Source organism: Oryx dammah, unplaced genomic scaffold (assembly GCF_014754425.2).
Source record: "Oryx dammah isolate SB20612 unplaced genomic scaffold, SCBI_Odam_1.1 HiC_scaffold_26, whole genome shotgun sequence".
NCBI classification, from domain to species: domain Eukaryota; kingdom Metazoa; phylum Chordata; class Mammalia; order Artiodactyla; family Bovidae; genus Oryx; species Oryx dammah.
The window spans coordinates 21,940,410-21,963,460 of record NW_024070210.1 but is presented as its reverse complement, the minus strand read 5'-3'; the positions used below and the strand labels follow the sequence as shown (position 1 = coordinate 21,963,460).

The following is a 23,051-nucleotide window of genomic DNA, read 5'->3' as shown; positions in this document are numbered from 1 at the left end:
GAGTTTGCTAAGTCAGTTCCCACCATTCTTCTGCTTTCCAGCTTCCAAAATGTTAGTGATTTCATCTCCTTTTCTGTGAAAAATCAACCATATGAATGGACAAATAGCCATTCCATGTATGACAAGAGAACACTGACCCAGAACCTCCACAGCAACTGGCCTAGGAAGCCAGGTGGTTAGTATCTAACTGGCATGAGAATGGTCAGAATTTATCAATGAGTCAGCTTCCTTATACCTGGCCCCCACTTCCAATACAGGACCAAACAGAGAAAGCTAAATCAATCACATAAGAATCCTGGCTTCCAGTTAGGCCATCCCTAACTTCCCTTCCAAAATCACTGCAGATGGTGATTGCAGCCATGAAATTAAAAGACGCTTACTCCTTGGAAGGAAAGTTATGACCAATGTAGACATATTAAAAAGCAGAGACATCACTTTGCCAACAAAGGTCTGTCTAGTCAAGGCTATGGTTTTTCCAGTAGTCATGTATGGATGTGAGAGTTGAACTATAAAGAAAGCTGAGTGCCGAAGAATTGATGCTTTTGAACTGTGGTGTTGGAGAATACTCTTGAGAGTCCCTTGGACTGCAAGGATATCCAACCAGTCCATCCTAAAGAAGATCAGTCCTGGGTGTTCATTGGAAGGACTGATGCTGAAGCTGAAACTCCAATACTTTGGCCACCTGATGCAAAGAGCTGACTCATTTGAAAAGACCCTGATGCTGGGAAAGATTGAGGGCAGGAAGAGAAGGGGATGACAGAGGATGAGATGGTTGGATGGCATCACCGACTCAATGGACATGAGTTTGGGTAGACTCTGGGAAGCTGGTGATGGACAGGGAGGCCTGGCATGCTGTGGTTCATGGGGTTGCAAAGAGTCAGACACAACTGAGAGACTGAACTGAACTGAACTGAACTTCCCCAGGACAATGACCTCCATTTAGAATAGATCTAAAGCCTTCTTGTTTTTTCATTATAAAGATTCCCCAATTCTCTGCCTGCCTTTGAGTCTTTGCCAAACACAAGTGATGGTGGCTGACTCCCTCCTATAGCAAGTTCTGAATAAATAGCTTCTGTTTTTTTCTCATTTAGGGGGTTTTCTTTTTTTCTATATCTTTTTACCTTGAAGGTTTGTGTTTTCCCATTTTTAAAGAGAGATTTCAGGAGGAAGCGGAGTTACATATGGCTCAATCCATCATTTAACTGGAGGTCTGTTTCTGTGCTCTTTTCTTTGTGACCTAGATGTTAGAGTCTACCCTACTCTTTACCCTCAGCTCCAAAAAGCCCCAAATAATGTTTGTCTTTTCCTCCTGCAAACCTGGATGCAAAATTCAATACCTATTCAAATTCTTCTAATGAATCTCCTGGAACAAAAGCATTAGAGAATGATACAGACGTTATGGACACCTACCTACGAGGAAGAGAAGATGAGGTTGCATAATATGCACACACTTCTCATAAGGAACTTAAAATCCCATCTCCGAACATTTTAAACACTTTCTCTCCCACAGTCTCTCCTCCCAGATGTCTTTCTTCCAGGAAGATTCAGCTTTCAACCCCTGTTGTTAGATGAACTTGTCTCATTGTGGGGGTGTATGTATCTCACCCTTACTCTAAGGGGCCTTCATGAATTTCTTCTAAATGAATATGGGCATTTTCCCCAAGAGATAGTCTCATTCCACTTCCTTAGGAGAAAAAAGAGTTCTGAGTCTCTAAACCACCAAGAAAGGATGCCTTTTCTCACTTGCTGACGGTAAAGTCTTTTTTTGCGTCCCCAGCTAGCTTGTAAGTTTCTTGAGTGCATAGCTGCATATTTTTATAATCTGTATAATACCTAAAATATTAAAAAAGTTTATAGAAGGGATCAGTGGGCAGAAAGGAATGACAGAATTTCAAAGGAAGGAAACAGGATATTGAATAAGCCTATTTAGTGGTTCCCTCTAAGTTTTGACCTTTATCTTCAACACGCTAAACAAATCGAATAAATGGTTTTCACCTTTATTGTATGTACATCTACTGGGCACTGTATTCAGCAGATTTTAGTTGACCTGTGTGATATGCATTCATTATTAGTATCTTTCATTTCCTGTATCACTTAGGGATTGGGTCCTATTGATAGTAGCAAAGATGACTGCATGACTTAAAAAAATTAGTTTTCTCGTGTAAAAGAAGTCCAGAAGTAACCTAAACTTAGGGTTAGCACAGAAACTGCAGAAGACATCAGAAATCCAGGCTTCTTCAACCTCTCCACTCCCCCTTTCTAGGCATCTGGCTTCCATCTTCAAGGTGCCAGTGGAGCTCTAGCCATCAGGTTTTAGTCTCAGCAAGAAAGAAGCATAATGATAAAGAGCACCCCCCACCACCAAAAAGGACCTTTTAAATAACTTTACCCAAAGTCAAGTGCAAAAACTTATTTATAACTTGTTTATACCTCATTGGCCAGAACTTAGTCACATGGCCACCATACCTAATCACAATGGAGACAGAAAAATGTATTGTTTAATGCATGTAATACACTGACTACTGTTACTAAGTAGAGAGGAGAATGGATACTGGGTAGGCCACTAGCACTTTTGCCACAGTTCCTCTTGAATTTTCTGTACATGACATCCCTGTGCTTGGCATTAAGTTGTCCTTGGAATCAATTAATTATATTTCAGATAAATCAAGCAGTTCACAGCATGATCACTCTCTCTTGTGTAACTAATTGACTTTATTTATAGAGCAGTTTTAGATTCAGAGAAAATTCTAATAGAAAGTACAGAGTTCCTATATGCCTTCCCCCAACCCCTACAGTTCAGTTTAGTCATTCAGTCGTGTCCGACTCTTTGCGACCCCATGGACCACAGCACTCGAGGCTTCCCTGTCCATCACCAACTCCTGGAGCTTGATCAAACTCATGTCCATCGAGTCGGTGATGCCATCCAACCATCTCATCCTCTGTCATCCCCTTTTCCTCCTGCCCTCAATCTTTCCCAGCATCAGGTTTTTTTCCAATGAGTCAGTTCTTCGCATCAGGTGGCCAAAGTATTGGAGTTTCAGCTTCAGCATCAGTTCTTCCAATGAATATTCAGGACTGATTTCCTTTAGGATCGACTGATTTGATCTCCTTGCAGTCCAGGGGACTCTCAAGAGTCTTCTCCAGCACCATAGTTCATAAACATCAATTCTTTGGCACTCAGCTTTCTTTATAGTCCAACTCTCACATCCACACATGACTACTGGAAAAATCATAGCTTTGACTAGATGGACCTTTGTCGGTAAAGCAATGTCTCTGCTTTTTAATATGCTGTTTATGTTGGCCATAGCTTTTCTTTTCTTTTTTTTTTTTCATAGCTTTTCTTCCAAGGAGCAAGCATCTTTTAATTTCATGGCTGCGGTCACCATCTGCAGTGATTTTGGAGCCCACCCAAAAATAGTCTCTCACTGTTTCCATTTTTTCCCTATTTGCCATAAAGTGATGGGACCAGATGCCACGATCTTAGTTTTTTGAACGTTGAGTTTTAAGCCCACCCCACACAGCTTCCCTATTATAATATTAACATTTTCCACTGGTGTGGTATGTTTGTTACAACTGATGAACCAATATTTACATTATTACTAACTTAAGTTCATAGTTTAGGATTTTCCCGTGTTGCACAATCCTATGGGTTTTGACAGGTGCACCATGTCATTCAGTACCATACAGAATAGTTTCACTGCCCTAAAAATCCTCATTGCTCCCTCCACCTATGCACCCTCTCTTCTTCCCCACCACTGGGTAGGCCTCTGGCCACCACTGATCTTTTTACTGTCACCATACTTTTGCCTTTTCCAGAATGTCATGTACAGTAGTTGGAATCACACAGTATGTACCCTGCTCAGATTGGCTTCTTTCACTTAGCAACGTGTATTTAAGATTCCTTCTTGTGGGTTGATAGTTATTTTCTTTTTGTCATTGAATAATACTCCATTGTATGGATGTAACACAGTTTGGTTACCCATTCACCTGTTGAAGAACATCTTGGTTGGTTTTAATTTAAGACGAAAGCTGTTGTAAACATTTATGTGCAAGTTTTGTGTGGATTAAGTTTTCAACTCATTTGTGTGAATACCTAGGAGCATGATTGCTGGACTGAGTGGCAAAACTATGTTTAACTTTGTTAAGAAACTGACTAATTATCTTCAGAAGGAACTGTACTATTTTGCATTCCAGCCGGCAATGAATGAGAGTTACTGTTGCTGGGTATCCTCAAAATTACTTGCTGTTGTAGTGTTTGGATTTTAGCCATTCTAATATAATTTAGTGATTCAATGAAGTACTGGTATCTCATTGTTGTTTCAATTTACAATTCCCAAACAACAGGTAAAGTTGATAATCTTTTCATATGTTTACTTGGACATCATATAACTTCTTTGAGATGTCTATTTAGATCTTTTGCTCACTTTTTAACTGGGTTATTGGATTTCAAAAGTTCTCTCTATATTCTGGATAACAGTCCTTTATTAAACATGTATTTTGCTGAGATTTCCTCCAAGTCTGTGACTTGTCTTTTCATTCTCTTGTCTAAAACATTTTTGAAATAAAGTTCATTATATTTTCTAATTTCTTGTATCTCTGTTGTACTTTGTTATGTTTCCCCTTCTAGTCCTAACATTATTTATTTGTTGCTATTTCTCTTTTATCTGGATCAGACTCACAGAACTTTTTTCGCTAGTGTTTTCAAAGATCTGGGCTTCCCTTGTGGCTCAGCTGGTAAAGAATCTTCCTCGCAATACGCGAGACCTGGGTTTGATCCCTGGGTTGGGAAGATCCCCTGGAGAAAGGAAAGGCAACCCACTCCAGTATTCTGGCCCGGAGAATTCCAGGGACTGTATAGTCCATGGGGTCACAAAAAGTCAGACACAACTGAGTGACTTTCACTTTCAAAGATCTAATCTTAGTTTTGTTGGCCATATGAATCCCGTCTTTTTCTATTTTACTAATTTATTCTCTGATTTTGTTATCCTCTTCCTTCTAGTACTTTGAATTTATTCTCTTGTTTCTTTCTAATGTATTAGCTGGTCACTTATATAATTGATTTTCAGTATTTCTTATTTTCTAGTGTAAAAAGCATGTTATCTGTTTACATGTATTGTGTAAATTTTCTAAATATGTAGAGCATTTTTTTTACTTCTCAAATCTAATATTATATATTTTTAATTGGGATTTCTTCTTATAACTTTAAGGTTTCTAAAAAATTCTCCAAATATATGGAGTTTTTAAAAATAATTATTTTACTATTGATTTTTAACTTAAGTGTGATGTGGTCAGGGAATCTCAGACAGTAAAGAATCTGCCTGCAACATGGGAGACCTAGGTTCAATCTCTGGGTCTGGAAGATCCTCTGGAAAAGGGAATGGCTACCCACTCCAGTATTCTTTCCTGGAAAATTCTATGGACATAGGAAGCCTGGCAGGCTATTGTCCATGGGGTTGCAAAGAGTCAGACATGACTGAAGTGGCCTAGCACTAGCACATATTTGGAGAATTTTTAAAAAATCTTACTAAAAAAATAAAAAATAAAAAAATAAAATAAAAATCTTACTAAAAGATTTTTTACAGCATTTTTCTCTGTGGTCAGAGAATGAGAGCTGTATTCTCCGACCACATTATAATTAAGTTAAAAACAATACAAAAATGATTATTTTTAAAACTCCATATATTTGGAGAATTTTAAAAATATTTTACTAAAAGATTCTTTACAGCATTTTTTTCAATATGTATAAAGCTGTTCAATGACCTAAATCAAAATTAATTTTCTTAAATCTTCTTTGTTTTTAAAGTATGTGCTCTCTCAAAATGCTGGGTGCAAGAGTTCTATACATATTCCTTTTCCTGGTGGCTCAGACAATGAAGAATCTGCCTGCAATTACTGTGTGTCTTAGATGTTTTTTCATATTTAAGTGTGCTGTAGGCTGAATGTTTTGTGTCCTTTGAAAATTCATATGTTGAAAACTATCTCCCAACGTAATGGTATCAGGAAGGGGAGGCCTTTGGGAAATGACTAGAACATAGGGTGGAGTCACCATCAGTAGGATTAGTACCTAATAAGGGAGACCCAAGAGAGCTCCTTATCTCTTAGGCCAAGTGAGGACACAGTCTGGTCCTGGTCTATAAAACAGGAAGTAGGCATTCACCAGACAATAAATCTGTTGTCACCTCGATCATGGACTTTTCAGCCTCCGGAACTGTGAGAAGTAAATTTCTGTTGTTTATAAGCTGCCCATCCAATAGGTGCTTCCTTGGTGGCTCAGACAGTAAAGAATTGCCTGCAATGCAGGAGACCTGGGTTCAATCCCTGAGTCAGGAAGATCCCCTGGAGGAGGAAATGGCAACTCACTCCAGTATTCTTGCCTGGAGAATCCCTTGGACAGAGGAGTCTGGGGTCAGTAGAGGGGCAAAGAGTCAGACACAACTGAAGCAACTTAGCACAGTCAATAGTTAATTTTTAATTACAGTCCAAAGGAACTAAAACAAAGAGTGAGATACTAACAAGTTGATTGGAAATTATTTATGCACAGATGGAGCTTGTTGACTGGACCTTAAATGTAAGGTGATTGCTTATGGATATAGATAGCTTATTATGGGATCCTTCAAATGATGTATCCTTCCATTCTAATTTCTGTCTTTTAAAATTATACCGATATTTTTCTGCTCTCCTGTTCTTTTTCTTCTTCAGTCTTAAAAACTTTTCATTCCTTTACCTTCATTCTAAATAAAAGCCCCCCGCCCCCCCCACACAAAAGCCCCACTTTTTATTGAAGTATAAATGCCTTCAGAAAAGTGTCCACAAACATGCAACCTGAACACACATGTAAATCAGCACTCAGATTAAGAAACAGAACGTTATTAGCAAGAAGCTCCCAGGTTCTCTTCCAGAGTCGTTACTCCACTAAGAGTAATTGCTACATTTGTTACCAAAAGAAACTTCTGTCCACTCGCCTGTGCACGGTAAAGTGAATGTGCTGACACAGGCTTGTAGAGGAGCCAAGCGCAGCGCCCCAAGCCAAGGAATCTAGGCAGCTAGGACTCAGAAGATCTGAACTCCGATGGCTTTCAGAGAAGAGTTTTTAAAGACGGGGATGAGGGAGAGAGGTTGCGGGGGGCGGTGCATGATCATCTCGTGGACATTCTTTTGATTGCTTCGTGATGACGTAATCAGGAGTCAACATTATCAACCTTCTTTTACAACTGGTCTGGGATCTAATGCTTATAACAGCATATAGTTAACTTCTTTACCTGCTAGGGTTTTGGTATCTGCAAAATAGCCCAAAGGACATAGCTTAGAATATTATCTATAACCTTTGTTGTCCAGTTTCTAAGTCATGTCCGACTCTTTGAGACCCCATTGACCGCAGCACGCCAGGCTTCTGAGACCTTCACTATCTCTTGGAGTTTGCCCAGACTCATGTCTATTGAGTCAGTGATGCCATCCAACCATCTCACCCTCTGTCGCCCCCTTCTCCTCCTCCCTTGAGGAGTAACTAAAGGTCCTTGACTTTGTTTAATGGCTAAACTATTATTAGTTTGTCTTGCTTGAGTGTTTCCCCTTCTTTCTGCATTTTCTCACTTCTGATTAATTTTATTCTTTAGAATTCAGGTAAAGTGTAGAAGGCTAAAGTTTTTCTACAGACCAGAGGCAGGCGGAGAACATGGGGAACAAGAGGTCTGTCCTTGGAAGGCCCAATAAGGTCCTGCTTTGGTTACACATTGACTTCTAACAGCATGGATATTTGCATAGTTTCCAATTTAGTGCTATTACTAAGTATAAGCATAAGCTTTTTTTGTCCATGTCCTTTAAGTGAACATATGTACACATCTTTGGCTATGCATAGCTTCAGCTTTCGCTGATCCTGCCAAAGAGTTTAACAAAATGATTGGGCCAATTTATGTTCCCTTCAGTAGCCTGAGAGAGAAGGCAATGGCACCCCACTCCAGTACTCTTGCCTGGAAAATCCCATGGGTGGAGGAGCCTGGTATGTTGCAGTCCATGGGATCGCTAAGAGTCGGACACGACTGAGCGACTTCACTTTCACTTTTCACTTTCATGCACTGGAGAAGGAAATGGCAACCCACTCCAGTGTTCTTGCCTGGAGAATCCCAGGGACAGGGGAGCCTGGTGGGCTGCCGTCTATGGGGTCACACAGAGTTGGACACGACTGAAGCGACTTAGCAGCAGCAGTAGCCTGAGAGTTCTGGTTGCTCCACAGTCTTGCCAGTCCTTTGTATTTTCTCTCTTTTTCATTTTACCCTTTCTGGTGGGTATGTAAGGGCTTCCCAGGTGGTGCTAGTGGTAAAGAACCCACCTGTCAAAGCAGGAGACTTAATAAACATGGGTTCAATTCCTGGTGGGGACGATCCCCGGGAGGAGTGTAGGGCAACCCACTCCAGTTTTCTTGCCCGGAGAACCCCACGGTCAGAGGAGCCTGGCGGGCTACAGGTCATGGGGGTCACAAACAGACACAACTGAATGGCTGAGTATGCATGCATGTATGTGGGTGCATAACAGTGTCTCACTGAGGTTTTTTAAAAAATATGTTATTTGTGGGATCTTTGTCGCCACATGCCAGATCTTTCATTGTGGCATGTGGGCTCTAGTTGTGGTGCGAGGGCTTGCTCCATGGCATGTGGGATCTTAGTCCCCAAAACTGGGTGGACCACAACCCTTGAATTGCAATACAGATTCCTAATCACTGAACCACCCAAGAAGTCCTTCTCTGAGGTTTTAATTTGCATTTCCCCTTTACTTTTTTGTTTTTTAGGTGTTTTAGGATGGAGCAGATGAAAATGCAGAGGGTTAATGCTGTATATCTGCCAGAAGATTTCCCTTAATGGATAATTACCTAATGGAACTTAGCACCTTTTCTCCTGTGCTGGAAGCCAAACGATGTAGCGATGAGGGCAACAAGCTTTGCAATCAGATATACTGTTTTGATTCCCAGCTCCAATTCTTACTTGCTGAATTATCTTGAGAAATTTATTTAACCTTTCTCTACATTATGTAAAATGGCACTAATAATAGTACTGTCTCATGAGATTATGAGGATTAAATGAGATAAAATATGTAAAACGTTTTGCAAAGTTCCTAGCATACTATTAGCACAGAGTCCCCAAATGGCAGCTATTATTATCCCTTACATTGCTTATGCACATCTCATTTCTATTTTACACAGTCTAGGACAAAGCAACAGCACATAGCACACATAAGGTGCCTCATAAACGACAGTTACTGATAAAGACTGGATGAAAGTTTTTAAATACAAACGGAAGGTATTGTTCTTGTTATAAAAGATGGCATAGGTATTATAATGGATATAGTATAAAAGGCACTTCTAATGGAACAACAGACTGGTTCCAAATAGGAAAAGGAGTACATCAGGGCTGTATATTGTCACCCTGCTTATTTAACTTATATGCAGAGTACATCATGAGAAACGCTGGGCTGGAAGAAACACAAGCTGGAATCAAGATTGCCGGGAGAAATATCAATCACCTCAGATATGCAAATGACACCACCCTTATGGCAGAAAGTGAAGAGGAGCTAAAAAGCCTCCTGATGAAAGTGAAAGAGGAGAGCGAAAAAATTGGCTTAAAGCTCAACATTCAGAAAACAAAGATCATGGCATCCGGTCCCATCACTTCATGGGAAATAGATGGGAAAACAGTAGAAACAGTGTCAGACTTTGGGGGCTCCAAAATCACTGAAGGTGACTGCAGGCATGAAATTAAGACGCTTACTCCTTGGAAAAAAGTTATGATCAACCTAGATAGCATATTGAAAAGCAGAGACATTACTTTGCTGACTAAGGTCCGTCTAGTCAAGACTGTGGTTTTTCCTGTGGTCATGTATGGATGTGAGAGTTGGACTGTGAAGAAAGCTGAGCAACCAAAGAATTGATGCTTTTGAACTGTGGTGTTGGAGAAGACTTCTTGAGAGTCCCTTGGACTGCAAGGAGATCCGACCAGTCCATTCTGAAGGAGATCAGCCCTGGGATTTCTTTGGAAGGAAAGATGCTAAAGCTGAATCTCCAGTACTTTGGCCACCTCGTGCGAAGAGTTGACTCATTGGAAAAGACTCTGATGCTGGGAGGGCTTGAGGGCAGGAGGAGAAGGGGACGACAGAGGATGAGATGGCTGGATGGCATCACTGACTCGATGGACGCAAGTCTGAGTGAATTCCGGGAGTTGGTGATGAACAGGGAGGCCCGGCATGCTGTGATTCATGAGCGACTGAACTGAACTGAATGAGGAATGTATTATTTAAACAAGTGTCTCTTCTGTTTACCTTCCTCATTTAACAACGAAGAAAATCAGTGCGGTGGAGAAACACCACCCTAGCTAATTAGTAAGGACTGCTGCTGCTGCTGCTAAGTCGCTTCAGTTGTGTCCGACTCTGTGCGACCCCATAGACGGCAGCCCACCAGGCTCCTCTGTCCATGGGATTTTCCAGGCAAGAGTACTGGAGTGGGGTGCCATTGCCTTCTCCAATTAGTAAGGACAGTTAGTTACAAATCCCATATTGCATTTGTGACGGTTACAGAGGCTTCTTTCCTTAAAACCAAGACAAACAAAAATATCACCCAGAAAAAAAAGAAAGGCACCACTTATCCGAAAAGATGTTAAGCTTTTCCGATTTTTTGGGGGGGGGATACTGAGGGCGCTTTTCCGATTTTAACAGAGCTTTTGTTCAGCACTGGAGAAACTGGTAAGGCCCCAGCGGCCCCAGCAGCTTCCGTACAAGATGGCGTCGCCCACTTGTACACCCCTGCTCGGATTACGTCACGGAACCGGAAGTGGTTTCCGTCCTAGAGGATTCGGGTGGGTGCGCGCAGGTGGTCACAGAGGTTCCAGATCTTCAGCGTGGGGTGCCGCAGGTGTTCGGGTCGGGTCCAGGGCCGCAGGTAAGTGAGGCTCGGCGGCCGGCGAAGCTGCTCTCCGGGTCTGTGGAATGGTGGAGGCGGTTTTCCGTGCGGACTGAGGAGGGGGCTCAAGATTGCTGGCGAGGTCACCGTGCGCGGGGGCGAATGATTGCGGGGACCTCGTTGTCCCCGAGCGACTTGGCCCTGCCCCTCTCCCCGCCTTCCTCGCCGGTGGCGGGGGCAGTTCAGCACCTAGGCGCGCCGCGGGGGCTGCCACCTCGATCGCTGGCTCCCGGTGGCTTCTGGGGCCGCCTCCTCGGACCCGCGGCTGCTCTCCTTAAGGAGTACCTACCAAACCTTCCTGGCTTCTTGACCCATTTAGCTACAAAGGAAGCACCGCTCGCAACATCTGGCAGCTCCTTAGGCGCTGCGTGTTGCACGCGTCCACAGATAAGAGTTTCGTGCCCTCGATTCGTGGGGACCTACGCCCGCCCCCATTGTTACCACCTCTTTCTTCCCAGACCACACCCGCTGCTATGGACCTTGTTGGGAGGCACCTCTTTTTCTTTTCGCAACCCTGGAATATAGATCAGGACTAGAACCGTAATGTTGATTTATTACAGAATTGATACATGCTTGTTAAAATATAAACGAAACATAAACTTTTACAAGCTTTTGATATATTAATGGACACAAACTCCCTTAGGCACTCATTTTTTGAAAACACTAACACCGTAGAACTGCACTGAAAGGTTTTGTAATATCAAAGTTGCGAAGTTTGAGAGAAAAAGAGTTACTTAAGAGAAGGGAAGGAATTATGAATTTTGGCCAAGTTGAGTTTGCTTTTAAAAAATGTATTTATTCTTTTATATTTATTTTAGCTGTAGCCCGTATCATGTAGCCCATGTCATTTACACAAAATAGATCCTCTTTGACTGCTTTCCATCTCCATCTTTTCTTTTTTAATCTTTTCCCCAAGGTAAAAACTGTTATCAGTTTGGCATGTTTTTTCTATTTTTTTTTTGTTTACATTTATTGATATGTGTTTGTACAGATAGGTGTGTAAAATTTTGGGTTGAACTTTTACCAACGTGGTATATTGTACCTCTTCAACAACTAAACTTGTGCTTAAAAATGGGTCTTGGAACTTTTTCTTGCTTAATATGTAGACATCTGCCATATTTGTTCTCGCTCTGTAAATTCCAGAACATGTTACAATCCCATAATATGTGAGATTCCATAGGTTGCTTAGTTTTTCCGTCTTAGGCACAGTGCGGCAGAGAACATCCTCCCACAGCGTCTGTGAGCTTGAGTGAGCATTTCTCAAAGATAGAAACCTGCAGGTGGAATTGCTGGGTGGGAGGGTGTGGATATTTAATGCCAAACTGCCCACCAGCAGTGTATAATAATCTCTGCTTTCCCAGCTCTTTTAAACATTTGATGGTGTCCGCCTTTTTTGCTTTTGCCAATCTGATGTGTGGGAAATGACTCTAATTTGGTGTTTTAATTTGTACTTCCCTGGTTATTGGTGAGATTGAGCATCTTTTCATGATCGTTGACTATTTGTATTCCTTCCTCTTTTGAGAAATGCCTCATTTCCTTTGGGTTGTCTGGTTATATATGGTAATGTTTTATATATTAATCTTTTGTCATTCATATACATTTGAAATATTTATTCCCAACATTTTGAAGTTGTTTCTTATCTCTTAACCATGTGGCATCTTTGTAGAATCAAAGTTGTAAATTCTGTGTTTAAATGTATCAGTCTTTTACTTTGTGTATTTAGTGGGCTTTCATTCCTAATCTCAGTGGTTCTCAAATGGGAGCTGTTTTGCTTTCTGGGAGCCACTTGGCAATGTCATGAGATGTATGACATTTTTGGTTGTCATCCAGTGGGTAGAAGCCAGGGATGCTGCTAAACACCCTTCAGTGCTCAGGAAAGCCCTTAAGCAAAGAATTTTTCTGGCCTAAAATGTCAGTAGTGCTGAGGTTGAAAAACCCTGTGCTACCCTGAGGCCATGTTTTCTCTTACCACCATGTTTTCTCCTGTAATTTGTTACATGTTAAGACTTTTTCTCTAATTCCTTTCTGTGTGTGTCAGAGAGAGAGAGAGAGAGAATAATGGTGTGTGCCTTTTTCTTGTTTTCCAAGCAGTGTCACTCTGAATATCAGTCCATCCTTGACCTGTTAATCTAAAATACCACATTTATCACGTACTAATGTCTCACCCACACAGTGTATTTTCTGTAAGCTCTTCTGTCCTATGTCCGAATTTTCTATTTTGCTGGGCCAATGCCATAGCATTCTACATTAAATATATATTATACTTTGGTATCTAGTAGGGTAAGTCTATGGCACCCCACTCCAGTACTCTTGCCTGGAAAATCCCATGGACGAAGGAGCCTGGTGGGCTGCAGTCCATGGGGTCGCTAAGGGTGGACACTACTGAGCAACTTCACTTTCACTTTTCACTTTTATACATTGGAGAAGGAAATGGCAACCCACTCCAGTGTTCTTGCCTGGAGAATCCCAGGGACGGGGGAGCCTGGTGGGCTGGCATCTATGGGGTCACATAGAGTCGGAAGAGTCGGACACGACTAAAGTGACTTAGCAGCAGCAGCAGCAGTAGGGTAAGTAGTCTCTCATGACTCTTTTTATTGTTATTTTATTGGAAGTCATACTTTATCAGCTCATGTACTCATTATTTAATCAGTGTTTTGGGGGTAGTCTTACAGTTTCTTTCCCAGATTAATTTTAGAATCAGCTTGTCAAGTAGTTTTTTCTTTTTTTAAGTGAGTTTACTGTGGTGACCTAAATGGGAAGCGGTGGTGGGGCGCGGAGGAGGGGGCTTCCCTGGTGGCTCAGTGGTAAAAAATCAGCCTGCCAATGCAGGAGACTTGGGTTTGATTCCTAGATTGGGAAGATCCCCCGGAGAAGGAAATGTCTACCCGCTCCAGTATTCTTGCGTGGGAAACCCCATGGACAGAGGAGCCTGGCGGGCTACAGTTCATGGGGTCCCAAAAAAGTCAGACATGACTTGGTGATTGCAACAAAATGGAAAGGAAATTTAAGAAAGAGTGGGCATATGTATACATACATACACTTTGCTCTACAACAAGAAACTAACACATTGTAAAGCACCTGTACTCCAATAAAAATTAATACAAAAATAATTGCATTTAAAAAATAAGATGGTCTTATTGAAATGTAATTCACATAATTTGTTTTTTAAAGTACACAATTCAGTGATTTTTTAGTATATTTCCAGTTAAGCAGCTGTTGCTATAACCCTATTTTATTTTTAAAAGTTTATTTATTTGGCTGTGCCAGGCTTAGTTGCAGCATGTGGTATCTAGTTTCCCAACCAGGGATCAACCCATGGCCCCCTGCATTGAGAGTGCAGAGTGTTAGCTACTAGACCACCAGGGAAGTCCCTACAGCCTGATTTTTGGACATCATTATCATCCCCCAAAGACAGTTGCGCCTGCCAGGCTCCTCTGTCCATGGGATTATCCTGGCAAGAATACTGGAGTGGGTTGCCATTCCCTTCTTGAGGGATGTTTCCCACCCAGAGATCAAACCCATGTCTTCTGCAGCTCCTTCATCGCAGGTGGACTCTTTACTGACCCACCTGGGAAGCCCAAAGAAACCCATACCTGTTATCAATGCCCATTCCCCAATATCCTAGCCCTGTGCATGCTAAGTCGCTTCAGTTGTGTCCGACTCTTTGCAGCCCCTATGGACCGTAGCCTACCAGGCTCCTCTGTCCATGGCATTCTCCAGACAAGAATACTGAAGTGGGTTGACATTTCCTCCTCCAGGGGATCTTCCTGACCCAGGGATCGAACCCAGGTCTTCTGCATTGCTGGCAGATTCTTTACCATCTGAGCCATCAGGGAAGCTGCTAGCCCTAGCCGCAGACAGTCACTAATCTTTCTGCCTTCATAGATCTAAGTATCTTGTATAAGTGGAATTGTACAATTTTTGTACGATTTTGTGATTGGCTTCTTTCACTTGGTACAATGTTTTCAAGGTTCATCCATGTGGCAACATGTGTCAGTACCCATTCCTTTTTATCTGAATAAAATTCCATTCTGTGGTGTATTTGTCTCCTAGGGCTACAGTATTGAAATAACAAAAAACTGGATGGCTTAAAATAACAGATATATTCTCTCACAGCCCTGGAGGCTATAAAGTCCAAAATCAAGTTGTCAGCAGGAGTGCATTCTCTCAGGTCTCTACGGGGGAATCCTTTCCTGCCTCTTTCTAGCTTCTGACATTGCCAGCAGTCCTTGGCATTGTTTGGCATTCCTTAGCTTGCAGCTGCGTAACTCCCAACTCCTGCCTCTGTCTTCACCTGGCCTTCATCCCGGAGTGTCTATCTTCACGTTGTAACTCTCTTTGTGAAAGTCCGTCTTAGTCTTTTCTCCTCTTCGTATAAGGACACCAGTTATTGAATTAAAGGCCCACTCCACTCCAGCAGGACCCTGTTTTAACTTAATTAGGTATGCAGAGGCCATTTCCAAATAAAGTCACCTTCATAGGTAGTGGGAGTTAGGACATTAACATATCTTTTGGGGGAATCACATAACATTATGGATATGCCCCATTTTATTTATCTGTTCATCAGCTGATGGACATTTGAGTTGTTTCCACTTTTGGCTGTTATGAATAATGCTGCTATGACCTGTTGTGTGGACATGTGTTTTCATTCCTCTTGGATATATACCTAGAAGTGGAGTTGCTGGGTCATATGGCAATGCTATGTTTAATCATTTGGGCAACTGCCAGATTATTTTCCAAACAGCTGTACCATTTTATGTCAACATCAACAGTATATGAGGATTCTAATTTCTCCACATTATTACCAGCACTTATTAGCTGTCTTTTTAATTAAAGCCATCCTAGTGGGTATGAAGTGGTATCTCATTGTGGTTTTGATTTGCATTTCCCTAACAGCTAATGATGTTGAGCATCTTTTCATGGGTTTATTGGCCATTTGTATATGTTCTTTGAAGAAATGTCTATTCATATCTTTGCCTGTTTTAAATTGGTTGTTCTTTTTTTATTGAAGTGTAACAGTTTTTTATATCTTCTAGATACACGCCCTCAGGAGATTGATGATGCAAATATATTTTCTCCCATCCTGTGGCTTTTTTTCACTTTCTTGATAGTCAATTCATTAAAAAATTTTTTTAAATTAAGTTTGCATTTAATTTACATTATTCTGAGTATTTCTTTTTTCAACATTAATTATTTTTTTGTTTTGGCTGCGTTGGGTCTTCATTACAACATGCAGGCTTCTCTAGTTGTGGCGTGTGGGCTCTAGAGCACATTTGGAGTATTTCTATAAAACACCTTCTCTTCTTTATTAAAGAAAAATACAGTAATTATAGTACCTTCTGTAGAGGATTGTTAAAAAGGATTAGATGAGTAATGTATTCATAAATATATAGGCATATGTGTGTAAAGAGCCTGGCACTTGATAACGTGCTCTATAAGTGACACCTGTTATATCCCTGCTCTTCCAGTCTTCTGTATCTTCAGTAAAGTTTTCTTTGTTTCTTCGTATTCAGTTCAGATCAGTTCAGTTGATCTTACATATTTCTTGTTGAGTTTATACTTATGTTTGTGTGTGTATGTTTATTTAAAAACATGTGGCTTGTAGTTTTAAAATAGTGTATATTTCTATTATGAATGAGATTTTCTTCATATTTTTATAATGGGTTTAGGAAGCTATTAGTTGTCTATTCATCACACTTTCAAAATTCTAAGTTGTAAAAGTTGTGACTTGTTTACTAATCCAGGTTATTCCGACCCCAGCGTTCTGTTAGGGACTGGTGTTCTTTTCCATTCTGCCTTCTTCTGCCCTGATTTGAATCTTCTTCCCATCTTGGCTCTGCTATTGTGAGTCTTAATCTAATGGGTCTGCCTGCCTCTGGCCTTGCCCTCATCCAATCTAGCACATACACAGTGACCATAGTGTTCTTTGAAATATGAGCCTAAACTTGTCACTGCGATTTTAAGTCTGTTATTCGCTCTCCATTACCTATAAGGTTTTATCTTACCAGGTAATATAGGGCTTCTGATGACTTGACCTGTATCTCCTCCTTCTAGCATCATTCCTCTCTGTCTCCTTACTTATACATTATGCTCTAGCACAGTGCTGTCCAGTTGAAATATCATGTGAGCCCCAGACATAATTTAAAGGTTTCTACTAGCCACAGTAAGAGTATAAAAAGAAACAGGTGAACTTAATTTTAACAGGTATTGTTTAACCCAGTAGATCCAAACTATCATTTCAACGTGAGATATAAAAAAACAGTATGGAATTACTTGAGACAGGAAATATAATAGAGGTTACCGAGGGTTGGGGAGGGAGGAATGGGAAGTTACTGTTTAATGGTACAGAGTTTGTTTGGGATGATGAAGTAGTTCTAGAAATAAAAAGGGATGTTACTTCCCTGGTGGCTCAGTGGTTGGGAATCTGCCTGCCAATGCAGGGGACACAGGTTTTATCCCTGGTGGGGGAACTAAGATCCCATAAGCTGCTGGGCCACTAAGCCCATGTGCCACAACTAAGACGTGATGCAGCCAAATAAATAAATAATTTAAAAAAAAGAGAAAGAAATGGATAGTGGTGATGATTGCATAACCTTGTGGATGCAGTTATGCCACTTAATGATACTCTTAAAAATGTTAAAATGTAAATTTTGTGTTATGTATGTTTTACTACAATGAAATAAAAGGTCACCTTAAAAATCAATATGGAACTTCCCTGGTGGCTCAGTGGTGAAGAATCCACCTGCCAGTGGAGGAGACACGGGTTCGATCCCTGGTCCGGGAAGATCCTACATGCTGCAGAGCAGCTAGGCCTGTGTGCCATAACTTTGGAGCCTGTGCTCTAGAACCCAGGAGCTGCAACTACTGAAGCTCAAATGCCCTGGAGCCTGTACCCCGCAACAAGAGAAGCCACCGAGATGAGAAACCCTCGCACCGCATTGAAGAGTAGCCCCTGCTCGACACAGCTAGAGAAAAGCCTGTGCAGCAGCTTAGCCCCAGCACGGCCAAAAAGAAATATTTTTAAAAAATCAATATGGAAATTATCAATAAGATAGTTTCTTTCTTTTTTTTTTTTTTTTTAGAGTCAGTCTTTAAAATTCAGAATTTTGTGCTTATGCATGTTGTTTGCTTGAACTTTTCCACTTGTGCCATGACGCTTCGTGCCTTTCATATCTTTGCACGAGCTGTTTTTTTTTTTTTTAATTTATTTTTAATTTTTACTTTACAATTCTGTATTGGTTTTGGCATAGATTGACATGAATCCACCACAGGTGTACATGCGTTCCCAAACATGATTTGCACGAGCTGTTGTTCCCTCTGCCTGGAGTACCCTTCTCTCTGCCTGGTGCACCTAGAGGGTGCTAGCTCATTAAAATTTTTTTTTTCGGGGGAGAAGGAAATGGCAATCCACTCCAGCACTCTTGCCTGGAAAATCCCATGGACGGAGGAGCCTGATAGGCTACAGTCCACGGGGTTGCAAAGAGTCGGACACGACTGAGCGACTTCACTTTCACTTTGACATTAGAGTGTATGAATGTATCACAGGTGGATACATAAACAGATAAGCATAAATAAAACTAATAAAACTTAAAAAAAATTTAATTTTTGAAATATATTTATTTATTATTATTCTTTTTGGCTGTGCTGGGTCTCCGTTGCAGCGTGCAGACTTCTCTAGTTGGGTGTGAGGGCTTAGTTGCCCTGAGGCATGTGGGGTCTGAGTCCCAGGACCTGGGATTGGAAGGTGTGTTCTTAACCACTGGAACCCCAGGAAAGTCCCCGGTTTGCTGTTTTTTTAACACCAGTACCAGTCTCACCCCTCTCAGCAAGTGTTTCTCTTAATAATTCCCACTCCTCTTCTTGGCCATCCTGTACTCGTGTGCGCTTCTGTGGTTTGTGTTACCTCACTATATTGCAAATTGTTCAGTATACCCATGTCTCCTTTTCTGAATCCTGCATTTTTGGAAGCAGATTGGCCTTTTAACTCTTTTTACCCAGAGTCTGGCACAGTGTTTGGTTTATTGAAAGGGTTGTGTACATGTTTACTGAATGAATCCCTTGACTGGGGGGGAAAAATACCCTACAAAATTTCTCCATATAAAAATGAATTAATAACTGTTTTGAATGTTGCCAAGAGTCCCTTCGTATGGAGGTACCCTACTTGCTCCTTCAGTTTCCCTATTAGAATTTTCTTTTCCACATGATGGTAAATAAGTGGGAGCCTGGCTCCTTGGGAATTCCAGGTCTGAGGGAGCCCTTCTCAATGGAAGCAAATCAGTAATGCTCTTTTTTTTTTTTTTTAAGTATTCTGCTTTAATGTAACCTGATTTCAGCGTTATTAACCGTGGAGGTAGTATGAAATACAAAAATACATTTGAAAAATTAAGTAATAAAAACACGTTAGAAGATGTTATTTTCACAGAAAACAAAAATTCACTTTTCTATGCAAAAACTTGTAAGTTGTAGGGGAAGGCACAATCAAGATGCAAGTTGAGGGGCTTCCCTGGTGGATATGTGGTTAAGGATCTACCTACCAATGCAGGGGACACAGGTTTGATCCCTGCTCCAGGAAGATCCCTCTTGGGCAGCTAAGTCAGTGGGCCACAACTTCTGAAGCCCCCATGCCCTAGAGCCTGTGCTGCACAACAAGAGAGTAGCCCCAACTCTCCCCCTGTTCTCAACAACTAGAGAAAGCCCTTGTGCAAGAAATGAATGAACAAATATATATATTTTTAAATCCAAATTAATCTCAAAGGATAAAATGTTTGGTTGAAACATACAAGAAGAAATTTAGAAGAAAGAAATGTAAAATTTTGAATTTAAGTGCGAAGTATACAAGTATATAAAATGGGGAATTCAATATGATTTCAGTGAACTTTATTTACCACAAACTCTGTATGAATCATCAGTGTGATTCTGCTGTTCAAACACCTATCATTTCATCCAGCATAAATAAAATATAGGGCCCAGAGCCTGGGAAGTAATAGTACCAATGTAGTCGACACCAGTTAGACCATGTCTGAAGTATTGAATACAGACCTGGGTGCCACATTTTAAGAGAGACATTGGCAAGCTTGGAGCTGTTCAGAAGGATCTAGCCGTAATGGCGAGTGGTCTGTAAACTAGGTCACAGGAAGACTGATTGGATTAAGTAGAAGGTACCAAGGGAAGTTGTAAGAGCTGTCTTCACATAATTCACAAGCTCTTAGGAAAGAGTAAACACTTTTGTCATTTTCAGAGGCCAGACTGAACATCAAAGAGAAAAATTTCCATGTAGGCAACTTTTACAGAATGCAAGTATGTTTCAACAAAAACTGCCTCTTAAGGTAATGAACTCTGTTTCTGGAAGTATTCAGGTAGAGATCAGGTCATGATCTGTCAGGATTGTGAAGGAAAGAAATCTTCAACTGTGTGAATTTGGCTTTTAGATTTTAACTCTATAGTTCTTTGTTTCCCTTTAATAAGACTACTGTCGTTTATAGAACCCAGTAGTAGTCATATTGAACATTTATTGAACTCTAAAGTGCTAGCCTGGAGAAGGAAATGGCAACCCACTCCAGTACTCTTGCCTGGAAAATCCCATGGATGGAGGATCTTGGTGCAAGCTACTGTCCATGGGGTCGCAAAGAGTCGGGCACGACTGAGCGACTTCACTTCACTTCTTCTAAAGTGCTAGCCAATATGCTGAGTCAAGCTATTTTGTCATCTTACTTAAGCCTTACAATAATCCGACATGGTAGGTACTGTCCTTCTCATTTTACTAATAAGGCAACTGAGACTTAGAGAAGTTCAGTCAATTGCCCGTTTATGTAGCCCCCGGGGCTTCCATGGTAGCTCACTGGTAAAGAATCCGCCTGCTAATGCAGGAGGCGAGGGGTCAATTCCTGGGTCAGAAAGACCTCCTGGAGAAGGAAACCTACTCTCCAGGATTCTTGCCTGAAAAATCCCTTGTACAGAGGAGTCTGGCAGTCCATGGGATCACAAAAGAGTCAGACACAACTGAGTAAAACAACAACAACAGTATAGCTAGCAAGTGGCAGAGGCCCAGGGTGTTTGACTCTGGGGCTTATGTTTTTATCCACTACCTTATGCTACTCTCTGAACCCTTTAACTTATTGTTTAATTCATTAAAATGAGCTTTCTTTCAGGAATATAGTCATAAGTCTTAAGTGTCAAGTGGGAAAGTTACTTTGCCTGCCTCTAAAAGTGAAAATGAAGTGTTAGTCGCTCTGTCATGCCCAGCTCTTTGCGATGCTGTGGACTGTAGCCTGACAGTCTCCTCTGTCCATGGACGTCTCCAGGCAAGAATGCTGGTGTGGGTTGCCATGCCCTTCTCCAGAGGATCTTCCCAACTCAGAGATTGGACCCAAGTCTTCTTTGCAGGCAGATATTTTTACAGTCTGAGCCACCAGGGAAACCTATCTCTAAAAAGCACCACTTAAAAAAACGTGTTTCCAATTGGAGTTGGAAAAGAGTCGGACGTGATTTAGGGACTAAAGCAACGACAACAAAATTATGAATATATACATACTCGTACAGAATTTGAAAAATCAAAACTATTTTAACCCTACTGCCTTAGGTAACCATTGTTGTCAGTTTTATAACAGTTATTTTATGCAATTATTTTATATAATTTTTAATACAGTTTTTTTAAAAAGAATGGCAGATCCTTTGTCACTGAAGATGGTGAAGCATTGAAAGCTTTGGATCCCAGAGCCAGTCCTTAGTGATGTGTCTTAGTCTGAATTTATAGAATACCACAGACTGGGTGGCAGTTTTGGAGTCTGGAAGTCCAAGATCAGATTGCCAGCATGGTTGAGTCTTCTGGGCTGCAGGCTGGTAACAACTTCTTATTGTATCCATAGTGGCAGAGATCAGAGAGAAACAAGGTCTCTTTTTCCGGGCACTAATCCTATTCACTAGGGCTCCACCCTCATGACCTCATCTGATCCTACTTACCTTCCAGAAGGCCCTACTTCCTAATACCATCAGTTGGAGTTTGAGATTTCTCATGAATTTCAGAGGGACACAGACATTCCATTTATAACCCAAGATTTGATTTTTCTCACTCCTAGCCCAGTGTTGAACCATACTGCTTGTTTATAGTATCACAGCTCAATCAGGGAAGACATTTTTTTTAGTTTCATGTGGATAAACAGTTTTGTAGTCTGATAATTGAATTAGAAATATCTATCTTTGGTCTCAAGTATAATATTGTTTTACAATTAGACCAGTTCTGTAGAAAACAACAGAGAAGGCAATGGCACCCCACTCCAGTACTCTTGCCTGGAAAATCCCATGGATGGAGGAGCCTGGTGGGCTGCAGTCCATGGAGTTGCTAAGAGTCGGACATGACTGAGCGACTTCACTTTCACTTTTCACTTTCATGCATTGGAGAAGGAAATGGCAACCCACTCCAGTGTTCTTGCCTGGAGAATCCCAGGGATGGGGGAGCCTGGCGGGCTGCTGTCTATGGGGTCATACAGAGTCAGACACGACTGAAGTGACTTAGCATCCTAAAATGTTAGCGTATAATACCTTGAATTGTTTTATTCATCCAGTAAATATTTATTGTTATCAGCTCTGTACTAATTGCTGGAGATAGTTATATATAAATGAAGAAGCCAGTTAAGGTGAAGAGCATTTGAGGTCCCTATTTTCATGGGGTTTACATTCTGGTGGGAAAGATAAGACAGTGAATGAACCAGCAGTCATTAATTTATAAGTCAAGCCAACAGGAGAAAAATCAGAAATATCCCTAAGTTTAAAAAATTGAATACACTTCTATAACCCACACCTCCATCAACATATAGAACTTTACCACAATTTCAGAAATTTCCTTCATATCTGAAATGCTTTTCCCTGGAATTGGGCATAACTGGCTCGATTTTTGTCATTCAGTGCACAGCTTAAATGTCTCTTCCCTGTACCCACCTCTCTCAGAGGCAACTATTTTTCAGATTTTTTTTCTACCATAGATTAGTTTTAGCTGTTCTAAATTGATCACTAATCTAGAGCCAGACATCTTGGAATGTGAAGTCAAGTGGGCCTTAGAAAGCATCACTACAAACAAAGCTAGTGGAGGTGATGGAATTCCAGTTAAGCTATT

The 23,051-nt window shown here is 41.1% G+C and overlaps 1 protein-coding gene across 1 annotated transcript in view; it reads left to right on the top strand.

Moving 5' to 3' along the window:
* The first annotated feature begins 10,727 nt into the window (after positions 1-10,727).
* EXD2 (exonuclease 3'-5' domain containing 2) overlaps positions 10,728-23,051 on the top strand; it is a 59,991-nt gene continuing 47,667 nt past the window's right edge. The window contains exon 1 of the mRNA XM_040226212.1: positions 10,728-10,921. The gene's annotated coding sequence lies outside the window, so the exon portion shown is untranslated. The remainder of the gene's footprint in view (positions 10,922-23,051) is intronic.